Source organism: Stegodyphus dumicola, chromosome 5 (genome assembly GCF_044657685.1).
Source record: "Stegodyphus dumicola isolate Sdum_Otavi_A_Nest chromosome 5, ASM4465768v1".
In the NCBI taxonomy this organism is placed as follows: domain Eukaryota; kingdom Metazoa; phylum Arthropoda; class Arachnida; order Araneae; family Eresidae; genus Stegodyphus; species Stegodyphus dumicola.
Window position 1 is genome coordinate 235630443 of NC_140772.1, and position 12962 is coordinate 235643404.

The window sequence follows — 12962 nt, forward strand, 5'->3', positions numbered from 1 at the left end:
TCAACATAAAAATCACGAAGGGCAATTTTTGATGCTAAAGGAAATCTCACTTGTTCATCTAATGCAAGTTGTTTCATTACTCTAGTAGACAAATATGGCGCACAGGCAGTCCCATATGTAACTGTCACTAATCTAAATGTACTCAAGGGCTCACTAGGACTATCCCTCCAAAGCATTCGTTGCCAATTTGTAAATTCTGGGTGGACACGAATTTGTCTGAACATCTTCTCTACATCGGCACATACTGCAATTTTGTGAGTTCTAAACCGTAGAAGAATTGGAAACAGCTCTTGCTGAACTCTTGGCCCAACCATCAAAATATCATTCAATGAAAGACCCGATGTCGTTTTAGCCGAAGCATCGAAAACAACTCTCAGTTTAGTCGTAGTACTTGATTCCTTTAATACGGCATGATGAGGCATGTAATACGTAGAGTCAATAAGAATCTCTCCCTCAGGCACTCCCTCCATATGTCTCAGCTCAAGGTATTCCCTCATGAAATCCTTATACTGTTCATATATCTGAGGCCTTTTTAGAAGTGAATTTTCTAAAGATTGAAATCTACGCATAGCTAATTGTCTGGAATCTCCAAGCTGAGAAGGCGGAGAGTGAAACGGTAATTTCACAGTATATACCCCACTTTCCTCTCTCGTATATGTAGATTTGAAATAATCTTCACATGCTCTCTCCGATTTAGTAAGCATGTCAAACGTAGGTACAGCATCCAATTTCCAAAAGTCTGACAGCATCTGATCAGTTTCCACTTGTATATTATTAACATAGATAGTAGGATTAATTTCTGTTGAATTAATCACACTACCTGAAATAATCCATTCTAGTTCAGAACGAGAAGCTACCGGTTTACCTTCTTCGCATTTAATTATTTCTCCCTTTAAAAGAGGTAAGGCAATATCTACGCCTAAAAGTATATCAACAGGCCCATTTTTGTAAAACGTTGGATCTGCTAACATTAAATCATTATATTCCTCAACGTACTTCTTATCCAATGTAAAATGCGGCAAAGTTCCAATAATTTTATTGATGATAAATACTGGTGTTTTAAATGACACTTTCGCCGGAAAATGCGGAACGAAATTTATTTCCGTAATCCCATTAGTTTTCGTATCCAAAGACCCTAAACATGAAATAAAAACTTTGGCATTTCTTCTTGCTAACCCTAGCCTTTGTACACAATCTTCTGAAATCAGGCTTGCTTGACTGCTAGGGTCAAGGAGGGCTCTACACAATTGGTAGTCACCCGATGAATCTAACACTTTAATAACAGCCGTACATAATAAAACTTCACTCTGAAAATTAAAGTCTGAAACACAAGATTTAATTACTGGACTAGAACTTGCGATATTCTCCCCTGACCCAGCTGATTGAGAACGAAGTTCTGGCCCAGGGAAAAATGGCTTAGCCGTCACTGATAATTCATTCGAACTGTTCGTAACTCCTATACGTGCCTTTGGCTCATTTTGAACTCTTTCGAAATGCAGTAGTGTGTGATGATTTTTAAAGCACTTTTTACATTTATGTGTACTTCTACACTCGAAAGCTTTATGGTTTGAAACCAAACAATTAAAACAAATATTATTTCTCTTGAAAAAATTAACGCGTTCCTGAACATTCAGATTTAAAAACTTATTACATTTAAAAACTGAATGACCGGCTTTACAATACGTACACTGCGCGCGAATCTCTGAAGCCAATGAAGTTAATTTGTCTTTTGTAACTTGTTTTTTAACACCTTGCGTTTTACCTGCTTGCAAGGTTCTGGCATGAGATTTCAAGAACTCTAGCAGATTATTAAGTGTTGGTATTTCCTCACTCTTTAATGTTCTTTCCCACCATCCCCTCGTCGAAGAATCCAATTTAAACTGTACTATTAACATTAAAATAGTATCCACGAATTGCTCCACTTTGAATCCTAGATTTTCAAACGAACATACACACTCTCTTACAGTGTCTACTAACGCTAATATCTGACTAGGAATTTCAGATTGTAAATTTGATAAATACAAGATTTTCTTTAATAACGATGAAAGTAATTCTCTCTTATGTGAAAATCTTTGACACAATAAATGCCACGCTATTTCGAAATTCCTGTCACAAATAGTTAAAGCTTGAACAATCCGCAAAGCATCTCCTTTTAAAGAACCCTTTAAATATTGTAGCTTTTGTGCACCTGATAAACGGTCATTATCCACTATCGCCGTTTTAAATAAATCAAAAAATGATAACCATTCTTCAGTACTGCCACTAAATACAGGAAGAGTTAGCTTAGGTAAGCGTATACTCGCTATTTCACAAGATTTAGTTTCCACACTAATGTCTTTAACATTCTTAACTCTGGTTAGCATTAAAATTAACTCATCAACAGTATCTTGTATGACCTGTTGTTCTTCTATAAATACATCAATATCTTTTTCTTCACACACTACAAATATGTTACTAAAAATATCCGAAAGTTCGATCATTAAGTCATTTAATCTAGATTTAAAAAGTTCCAACTGATCAACATCAGCAGAATGGTAAGTCACTACAATTTTCTCTTTCAGTTTACTTAACTTAGCTTTAGCTACACGCTTTTTAGTCTTAAGCGTTGTAAATTCCATTATCTAATAAGAAAGATAAAAAAACACACTGACTCACCAAATTTACTGCGACTCCGTAGCCGACGGACCATAAAACATGTACGTTCCGTTGTTTAAATATAGTGGACTGTAAATTGACTTGATATTACTTCAGTATAGAACTCAAAAAACCTCAGACTCCTAACGTTGACCCAAACTTCTTTACTGACTTTCAAATAGTAAGTTAGTTGAGGAACGGCGAAGACGACACAAACTCCGACTTCAGTGGCGGCTTACCAACACAAACTCAAAAGAACCTCCGCTTAGTTGAAACTCCAGTAATTCACAGCAACCTCAAAGCTCTAAACGCGAGCTTTAAAAGCCTAACAAATTTGCGTCTGCGCCGCTCCTCGGTACAAAGAAAGAAATACAATTTGCATAACATCGAACAGCAGTATTGCAAATTCATTTTATTCTAAGTAGCTGTGAATAAATTGTGTTGATTATGACTTTTTTGGAAATATTTGAATTCCAGTTAGTTAATTTAAGTGTGGAAAAATTAAATTCTCTTCTTTTGTCGTAAACTTTAATAAAATGGTAATCTATAATATGTAAATCAAGGTAGACTACATTATGCTGTTCTGTATTGGTTTTATTTAGTTTTAAGCAAGCAGGGTAGATATTAGCGATTTCTATTTTGTTGTAGTTATTAAACGCAATGACATCATCAATATATCTATAGATGTGTTGGAAAAAGAGACTTTCTTCCGTACTGAGTGAACGTACATAGGTCAATTCTTTAGTAAACAGGAATAATTCACAAACTGAAGTTGAAAAATTCCCGCCCATAGGGATTCCCTTATATAGTTTGTTTATAGATGTAATTGTCAAATTGAATAAAATTATTGAAGAGTACGCTGGTAAGGAATAGCTGCCATTTTTCGTTGCTGAGAATGGTAGAAATTTGTGGAAATAAATCTGGAAGAGCAAGTAATATATATATATATATATATATATTTCAAGGCAGACAATTTCTACGCGATGAACGCAATTACGAAATCCTAAAACTGGTGTGAAGAAGCCTAAACATGGGCTTAAATGAATAACAACTGTTTTTCAAGATCGATATCGAATAGTAACTGCCCTTCGTAATAGGATGTCTGCTCGGCAGTTAAGTTCAGAGCTTGCTGCTGCCACTGGAACTGATTTATCACTCTAAACTGTACACAGAAGGCTTAATGGAAAAGGCCCGTACGGCAGAAAATTAAAAGTATTTCTTTTTATGTCTTCACAGAAAAAAAGAGAGATTCCTTTAATTGGTCGAAAGAACGTCAAAACTGGACTGAACCCCAATGGAACAGGTTTTCGTTTCGATGAGTTTAACATCCTTTTAAAAACGTTATTGCCACCACGAAAACATGTTGTGATATTTGTGTACAAGTCAACGGAAATCACTTTGCACATTACATTCATAAGCCTTAACATTTTTTCTCTAGTACCTCATTTTCTGAACTCTGTTCGTATCGTAATATTACCATTTTTATTGTTTCAAGCTACACTATTATATCATACAGTGTTTTCTATTTTTCCTTTTGTGTTTATGTGTCATGATGTGTTATTCCACGTAAATTCTTAAAATTTTAATTGAGAATTTATATCATAAAGAACTTCTCAACGCACCTACTTATCAATTAGCCAATCTTACAGAAACATCTATAATAAACAGGATTAAAACTTTACATAAGAAACTCAATATTACTTTCAATACAAACTACAACAGATTTACTAATCTTTATGCAATTCCCAAATTCCATAAAACACCATTAAAATTCAGATTTATAGCTAATGGAACTCATAATTACAAAAAAAATGTAGAATATTATTTTTCAATTCAACTTAATAAAATCTGTAAATTTATTTTCAATGATTGTAACACTAATCATAACTATTGCTGGATCATCCACAATAACACTCCTGTCATTAATACCATTCAAACAATTAACATCCAAAACATTAACTGCTATGACTTTGAAAACTTATATACCTCACTTCCTCTAGAAGAAATCTATACCAGTCTACTTGATCTGCCTAAACGCTTCCCTGATATGCTCAAAATTATGACTCTTGACAAATGGAAAACCTACCTAAAATGCACACTTTTTCATAACTACATCAAGTTTCAAAATCAACTTTTTAAACAAGTCAGAGGATTGCTAATGGGCTTACATTCCAGCTCCTCGATCTGTAATATCTTTTTATTTATCAAAGAATTTAACTTCCAAAAAAATCTACAACCACAAGAGTTAAATTACTACAAACACACCTACAGATATATTGATGACCTTATTACAATTAATAATTTTGGTAAAATTGAACACTCCGAGATTTATCCAAATTGTCTTACACTTAATAAAACTAATAATTCACAAAATAGCATAGACTTTCTAGATCTTCAAATCATTAACTACAAAAAAATGTTACTTTTTGACAAAACAAGAAACTTCAATTTCAATACTAACAAATTAATAAATTGGAACTCCAACATTTCCAAAAAAGTAATTAACAATACAATAATTAATCAAATACAACGAATTAAAATTATATGCACAGATACAATAGATTTACAACGCGAAATTTTGCTCCTTATTAAAATTCTCAAAAATAATCTAATACCCATTCAATTTATTAACTATTGCCTTAAAAGAGAAGGCGTTAAATACTCACTCTAAATCATTTAACTGATAGGGATGTGACAATTTGTTCCTAAACCTGAGAAGGCGGTATAAGTTGGATGACTATCAGTTGAAGGATTTGTATAATAATGTAATTACTCAGTTGTATCTATTGTAAAAAGCTAATTGTCTTCAGACTTATACTGTTACTAAAAAAATGGGCCTATTTCATAAGTTTAGTCTGTCTGATAGCTTTTGGACAGTGAAAATTCCTTTTTTCCTTTCTTAAATTCTTAATCATTGCGACACGACAATTAGCCAGAAATTAATTAATTTCCACTCACTAGTATTTTCAAAAAAAAATCTTAACAGACAGTTTCACTCAAATAAGAACTCCACATAATACATGGCTCAAGAATTCCGAGTCCCACCCACTACCATAAATTACTTCATCCAAGTCTTACCGACTGATATTCTTCAAAGCCCCCACTGCCGCTAAGAATTTTCGGACACCCTACACTTATGAGTCAGACACGAAGAGAACACTTTGCCAACTCCCCACTAGGAAGAATGTAAGTTACTTAATACCTTTTCTGGCCTTTATATCTTCATGTACATTCACTGTTCTTATTATATTTTTATATTATTTTTATATTATTTTTTATTTGTTTTTACAAAGTTTGCATTATTTATCTTATTTTGTAATCTTCTATGTTTACTTCAACTTTACTTTGAATTCTATTTCATAATGACAATTTCCAATGTTTAATTATTACAAATAATATAGAACTCAAATGCATAAACATGAGAGTGCCGGGAACGGTTACTCGAGTTTTTTCGGATTTCTCTACAGAAATTGCTTTTTTACTCCAAATTGAATTGGCTAAAATGCTTCATAAGAATAAGTTCTTTGAGTATCAGCATTGGTTCGTAATCCGTTCTATTCGCGGAAATATTTGGCTTGTCTAGAATTGCTGTTTTGGCTTTACCTTATAACTCGAGTAAAGACGAAACACCTTCGTATTTACGTATTTTTATTAATTATTGTTCATTGAACGGGAGTTGTTTTGTTCCCCTTGAAAAGTCAACTAATTTCCGATCAATGACAATGATTACATGTTTTTAATTTAATTTTTCCTTTTACAATTGAAATTTTGTTCTTCATGATGATTTAATTCCAGTCCCCGTTAAAACATTATTAACATTTTACTTTCAAGTTACTTTAAAACATCTTTCAAAATATAACTTACCAGTAGGGATTCACTCTTTTAAAATAATTCTACTTTAATTAAACTTAGGAGATAATATAATCAATTAATCAATATTGTTTAGGAAATAAATTATTATATATATATATATATATCTGTCATTCTAGGTATTCTTATATTTGGTTATATAACATAATTTCTAAAATAGTATTCATGCATTTTTTTACTCAGTTAACGTTTCAGACGAATTGCGACATTTGTAAAGAAGAACATTTGAAGTTTCGGGCTAATACATTCCTCTAGAATAGAAAATTACACATTTAAAATACTCATTATCATAAGGTTTATCTCTTCCTTATATTTATTAATGTTAATTGGCATATAAAGCAATGTTGCAAAACATACTTGGGCAATCTGAATGCTTTGCGTTGAAAGTAGTGAAAAATGTTTTCGAATAGTTAAGGAACAATTTTGATTTTCGAGATTGATGGCTGTGTTTGTAATGAGGAAAATTTGAAGTTTTGGATGTAATGCATTGATTCATAACAGAAACGTATACATTTGAAATACTCATTATCATAAAGATTTTTGTCTTCCTTAGATTTATTACTTTTAATTGGCATGTAAAGTAATATCGCAAAAGATACTTGATAAATGTCTATGCTTTTTGAAATGAAAATAATCAAAAATGATTTGTAATAGTTAATGAGTAATTTTGACTTGCGACATTGATGGCTATGTCTGTAATGAAGAACATTTGCAGTTTTGGAAGCAATAAGTTGCTCCAGGGTAGGAGCAACTTATTTTTTACGTAACGTAAAGGAGAGCATTTGAAATGTGTGCCTCCTCCACATATTTAAAATGTTCATTGTCATGAGTTTTCCGTCTTCTATGTAGTTAAAAATTTTAATTGGCATATAAAGTTTTTAATTGGCATACAAAACATACTTGAAGAATTATGCTTTTTGAAATGAAAAGAGTCAAATATACTTTCAATGGTTAATGAACAATTTTTTACTTATATGTTTATAAATTCAATTTGCTTCTTTTACATTAGTTTTTATCAAACAAAATTAAATCAAATGAATAAATTCTAATTGTAATGAAAATAATGTGAATTCCAGTACTTAATATTTTATGCATGAAGCATTCTATTGATAATCCTGTTTAATTACCTTCACAAATTACGTTCGGAATGCTTTCGTTTGAATATTTAAGCTATCTGCTTCGCCAGTATCGATCAAATCCCTTTTTTTAAAAGCAGCGCGTTTTTAATTTCTGATAAATTTAAGTATTTATAAGCCTAATTAGTTAAATAATTCAAATGAGTTTATAATGCTTGTTTGCTAAATGAATATTTTTAATGAGAGTTAAATAAATGAACGATTTATTTCAGCAATCGAATTATTATAAATTTTTCCATAAATGTGATTGCAAGGTAATATGTTGATAAATTACAAAACGATTATTAATGTCTAAGAATTCATCTTAGTGCATTCGGTAATGTACATTAACATCCAAATGCTAATCAAAACAATGACATTTATTTAAGTATGGGATGCGCTCGGAGGTGAATATATTACAAGAAAGAAGCCATTGAATCGATTTTTAACTTTGTTCTTGATATTTTCCTTTCCTTCTATCTTACATACCGAGAACAAATTGTCTCATCAGTCTTCTAGGAAGCCTTTGGACGATTTGCATTGTCTTATTGATGATCGAATAAGCATTAGGAGTTCAAATTTATTTGAAAGGGGAAACATTACGTTTGATAAATGGTACTGTGCTTCTGACAGCAATTGCTTTAACATACGGGGTGAAGCGCAAACGTTTATTCCCTTTTTTATTTTTTTTTAAACAAACAACGTTAATATTCAGTTATGTATTCATCACTTCCTAAATGCATTCTTAATGGGAAAGGGCCGTTTTCTTTACCCGAGTTTAGGGAAGTCTGATAAAATAAATTAGCTCGTTGTTAGTCTTCGGTGTTTCGATTCAATTCGTGCTGCTGAATACATGAGTTGGATTTAAACAAACGAATATTTCTGCCTGAAAAGTGATCTCAAAATATTCACAGATTCTAGAATATTTCATCGAAAGATTAATACTTTGGATTGGGGTGATTCTAAACTTGGTTTCTACTGATCGCCTTACTTCTAATCCGGATTTTGGAATAAAGCTGTACGTATTTTTAACAAAAAGCAAAAATTAAACTACCTCCAATGTTCATTTACCCCATTAACTGTTGAGGGCTCAGAACCGTTCAATACTCTGTCCGGGGGCTTGTTCTTCTGCGTTTAGAAATGTTATATATACACGTTTCTAAACATAAATAAGCAAGTTCCTTTAAGAAGTTTTTCACAAAGGCAACCCACCCCTTTGCGCACATGATTTCGTCTGTTTAATTGTATTCAAGAAACGTATGCATTTATTATAAATTTAAAATGTGCATAAATAAAACAGATATGAATAGGAAGGTTATCTATTCTTATGAAATTAATTGAAAATTCTAAAAATGTTTCTTAACAGCGATGTTAAAACCTGTTTCGAGGATTCAAAAACACATTGGCATATCTGGACTGTAGTCAGAAGGAATTACTTTCAGCAGGATGTAGCAAATATGAACAAACTGTGCTTTATGGAATCGTTTCTCGATATTTTTGTAGCGGTGGTATATTATTAAAGCAGACTGATTATTATAAATATTTTAATAAAAGACGAGGATAAAAAAATGTAATATGCGGGAGTGTAAAGTGAGAAAACGTGAAAGAAACATAAACTATTTACAGTACAGAAAGCAAAATGAACGAAGACAAAGATATGTAATTCAATATACTTAAATAAAAACCGTGCTTTTGGTAATTATTTTAAATTGAATTTGGAAAGGTATATGGAACAGTCTGTACTTTTGATTAATAGAAATGAGTGGAATTTTTTTTATAGGTCCTCATGAAGAAATTTTAATTTGGAGTTAGTAATGCACTTTATGCACTTAGTTTCAATGATGCAAATCTAATTTTATCTGCCATTCTCAATCACTTTCACAGAAAGCATAGTAGTGGATTAGTGTTAACCCACCGGGCGGCTCGCATTCAAATCTATTTACGTCTCGAAAACTGCAGTAAAAACTAACCATGTTTACAATTTTTTTTTCATTTAGAGTGAACCAAAGTTGTCCTGAAAACGGCCTTTGTTAGATTTTCTTCCTCCCTCCTTGTAGGGCGATCAACAAGTCGTTTCACTTAAGTGATGGTTTCCTACTGTCCTTTGATTACCGCCTAGAGGTGAAGAAGCAGATGGGCTGCTTTTGCCCTTACGGAGGAAGGAACACGTTTTGTGTCCATGCTTTGGTTAGACGAAAAAAGATATTTTTTTCTGGAAATCCAAAACAGAAAATGAAGTTTTGTATTGCCTTGTTACTAATTTTGTGCATATTTTTAATCTTAATTGCTTATCAGAGCCGTGCCAAGATATTTTTTCACCTGAGGCAAAAAGGTCAATGCGCGTCCATATAAATATAAAAATAGCTACACTTGTATTAAGCAAAAGTAATTGTATTAAATCAAAATGTCATAACTATTATAGCATAATTATACCATAATTCTTAAAGTATTTTTTAATCGTAGTTTTATAAATTCAGAGAAATGATGTAGCCAATTATTTATAATTTTCAAATGAAAACGTTAAAAAATTCGTTTTTGATAAATAAGAAATAACACTGAAATGCATATTGCATTAATTTCCAGGTTTTCTTGCAATTTTTTTGGTTTGTTTTATTGATTTAAGTTTGACGAAGCCTATTTCCCCTAATAATTAAAGTAATTTTCGAATTCGTATAGCCAATTTGGCGCCTCTTCTAGTGATTCACATGAGCCCGGCTTTGTTGCTTTTTAAGTATAAATGTCATTGATTTTTATTGCGTTTCGGTATTTTAATGTACACTGCTCAAAAAAAAAAAAAAATGGGACAGTGCTATATCTCCCGTTCTACTGGGCCGAATGACAAAATTCAAACTACGTTTTTCATGTCTCGAAGGCGCGACTTAGGATATATATTAGATTTGTATATAGTACTATTCTAACATAGGTATTTTGACACAAAATCGGACTTTTTCTGAAATAACATACCAATTTTTTTTTACATATTTCGATTCTACGACTCAAATTATGCCAGAATACCAAGTTTTGTAAAAATCGTACGAATAGTTTTTAAAATATTAGCTCTCAAAATTTTAGCTCCTCAATGTTAATTGAAGTTGGCAAATATTTATTAATATCTCTTTTTTTATTAAACCTTTTTGATTTTTTCTCTCACATTTCGAAATTTTGGTTCATTCCAAATAAAATTTACCCATTTTTTGCGTTTTATTTTTTAAATTTCTATTTTTAAATAATTTCTATTGATTTTTCGAAAAAAATTTTGAATTATAACCTATAAAATTTTTGCCATCATCTTAAAGTAGGTGTATTTTTAAGCATATCTGCAAAAAATTAGACTTTTTTATTCAAAATTTTCTAAGATATACACGAATTTACATAATTTCGCGTTTTGAAATTTGGCACCTTTTTTTTGAGCAATAATAACGTCAAATGTGGTCTATGGATTTTTGTTACACTGAATTGCCACAGCTATTTTTAACCTTCAAGTAAAATTTTACGGAGAATTAATTATATGACATTTTTTCCCTCAATGATGCGTAATAAATATTTATTAATACTATATGAAAGGCTATTTTTATAAATTATAGATGATATTATTCAAATTTTTAACTATTTTTTTTTAAATTTCTCTCGTATCTTTTCTTTTTTTAAAAAATTTAAGAGTAAGTTTTTGAAAGAGTAAATTTTTACCTTCGGCGTTTTATCGTCTGCTACTTTACTTCGTTTAAATCGAATTGTCTAAAACTGAGAATTTTCGTTTGATATTTATTTGAATTTTATGACATTAACTGCATAATTTATTTCTAAACAAACTGTTGCTTTTGAAGTGGCTGAAAGAGCGGCTGATACTATTATCCATATTTTTAAAGCACAATATATTTTTATAGAAACATAATATTTAGAATAATCATTTTTATAAAAGTCAAATTATGATATAAACATACAACCCTCTAGAGACTGAATTAATGGAAGTTCAATGGTTATGTAGAAATGATCTGCAGCTACTTAATGGCTGGATAAGTCAGCAGATTCTGTGGACAAGTAAGAATAATTATATAAACGACACCAACATTCTGGATTCAATAAACAACGAGGATACGATGTTTACTAAATGAATTTAAGAAGTTTTAAAACATAAAAAAGCAACTCATTTTTTTCCTAAAATGTATTTTTGTGCGTAGCGTATTTTCATTATATCCTTAAAATTCTAATTTAGAATGTAATTGTCAAGAACTGAACACTAATCATCAGTAATATAATAAGTAATTATTACGGTTATTAATAAATCCTTCTTATAAAGTAATTGCAAATATTTCAAAAAACTTTCTGTCTGAATGCAAACATTTTTCTATGCAAATATTTTTAATTTTATATTAATCGAGATTGCACACCATATTACTTATTTCCACTTCAATTCTTACCGTCAGTTCTAGTAGAATTTACAAATCAATTATATTTAATTAAGGATTGGATTGGATTATTTAATTATGGCAAAGCACACGAGGGCTATCTACCTAAAGGGAGGGATGCCTTCGTGGAGGACTTGTGTAACGTGTATAAGGGAAACTGGCCCGTATACACGTTACACATGGGGAAAACCACGAAACCGCCCATGCGGCCAGCCCGTTCGCGGGATTCGAAACTCGAACTGAACTACCAGTGTTCAGCGTCTTTACCGCTCGGCCGTTGGTGGGCTATTTAATTAAGGAATGACCATCTAAGTTAAGAAACAGCGTAACGTAACAACATTTCAATTATTGGTTCCGTATCTTTCATGTTACTCCCGATTGGCTAGCTACATGATTTTTAATGAGTATTCGGATTTTACTAGTAACTTCACTTGGAAATCGCGCTTAAACTAGGTTAGTTGGTTATTTGAACATAGAAAGAACATGAGAGCTATTTGATTAAGATGCTTTCATAGAGAATCTTTGTAAAGAGAACCTAAAACACTACGAAAACCAACCATGCAGCCTGGGTTAGACTGAGCAGCAAACAATTAGTATTTAACAATCTTTTCTTTTTCAAATGCTAGGCGACGGATGAGGCTCCAATTAAATCTCCAATTTAATATTTTATTTGTAAATATTTAAAATATTGTTGTATTCTTTGACACAAAAAGCAGAATTTAAGTTTTGTTAACTCGTTAGTAAACTACCAAGCCGTAGTGCAAATGAATATTCAATTTCTTTGGCAATAATTGTATTCACTTAATATTCTTGGAATATGAGCTAAAGAAAGAACGTTCTCGGAAGATTAAAGAAGTGTTTAAATCCAGTGATATTAGGTTTGTCTTACAAGCTCAGGATCAAAACGATTCTGCAATTGCCCGAGTAGTTGACTTGT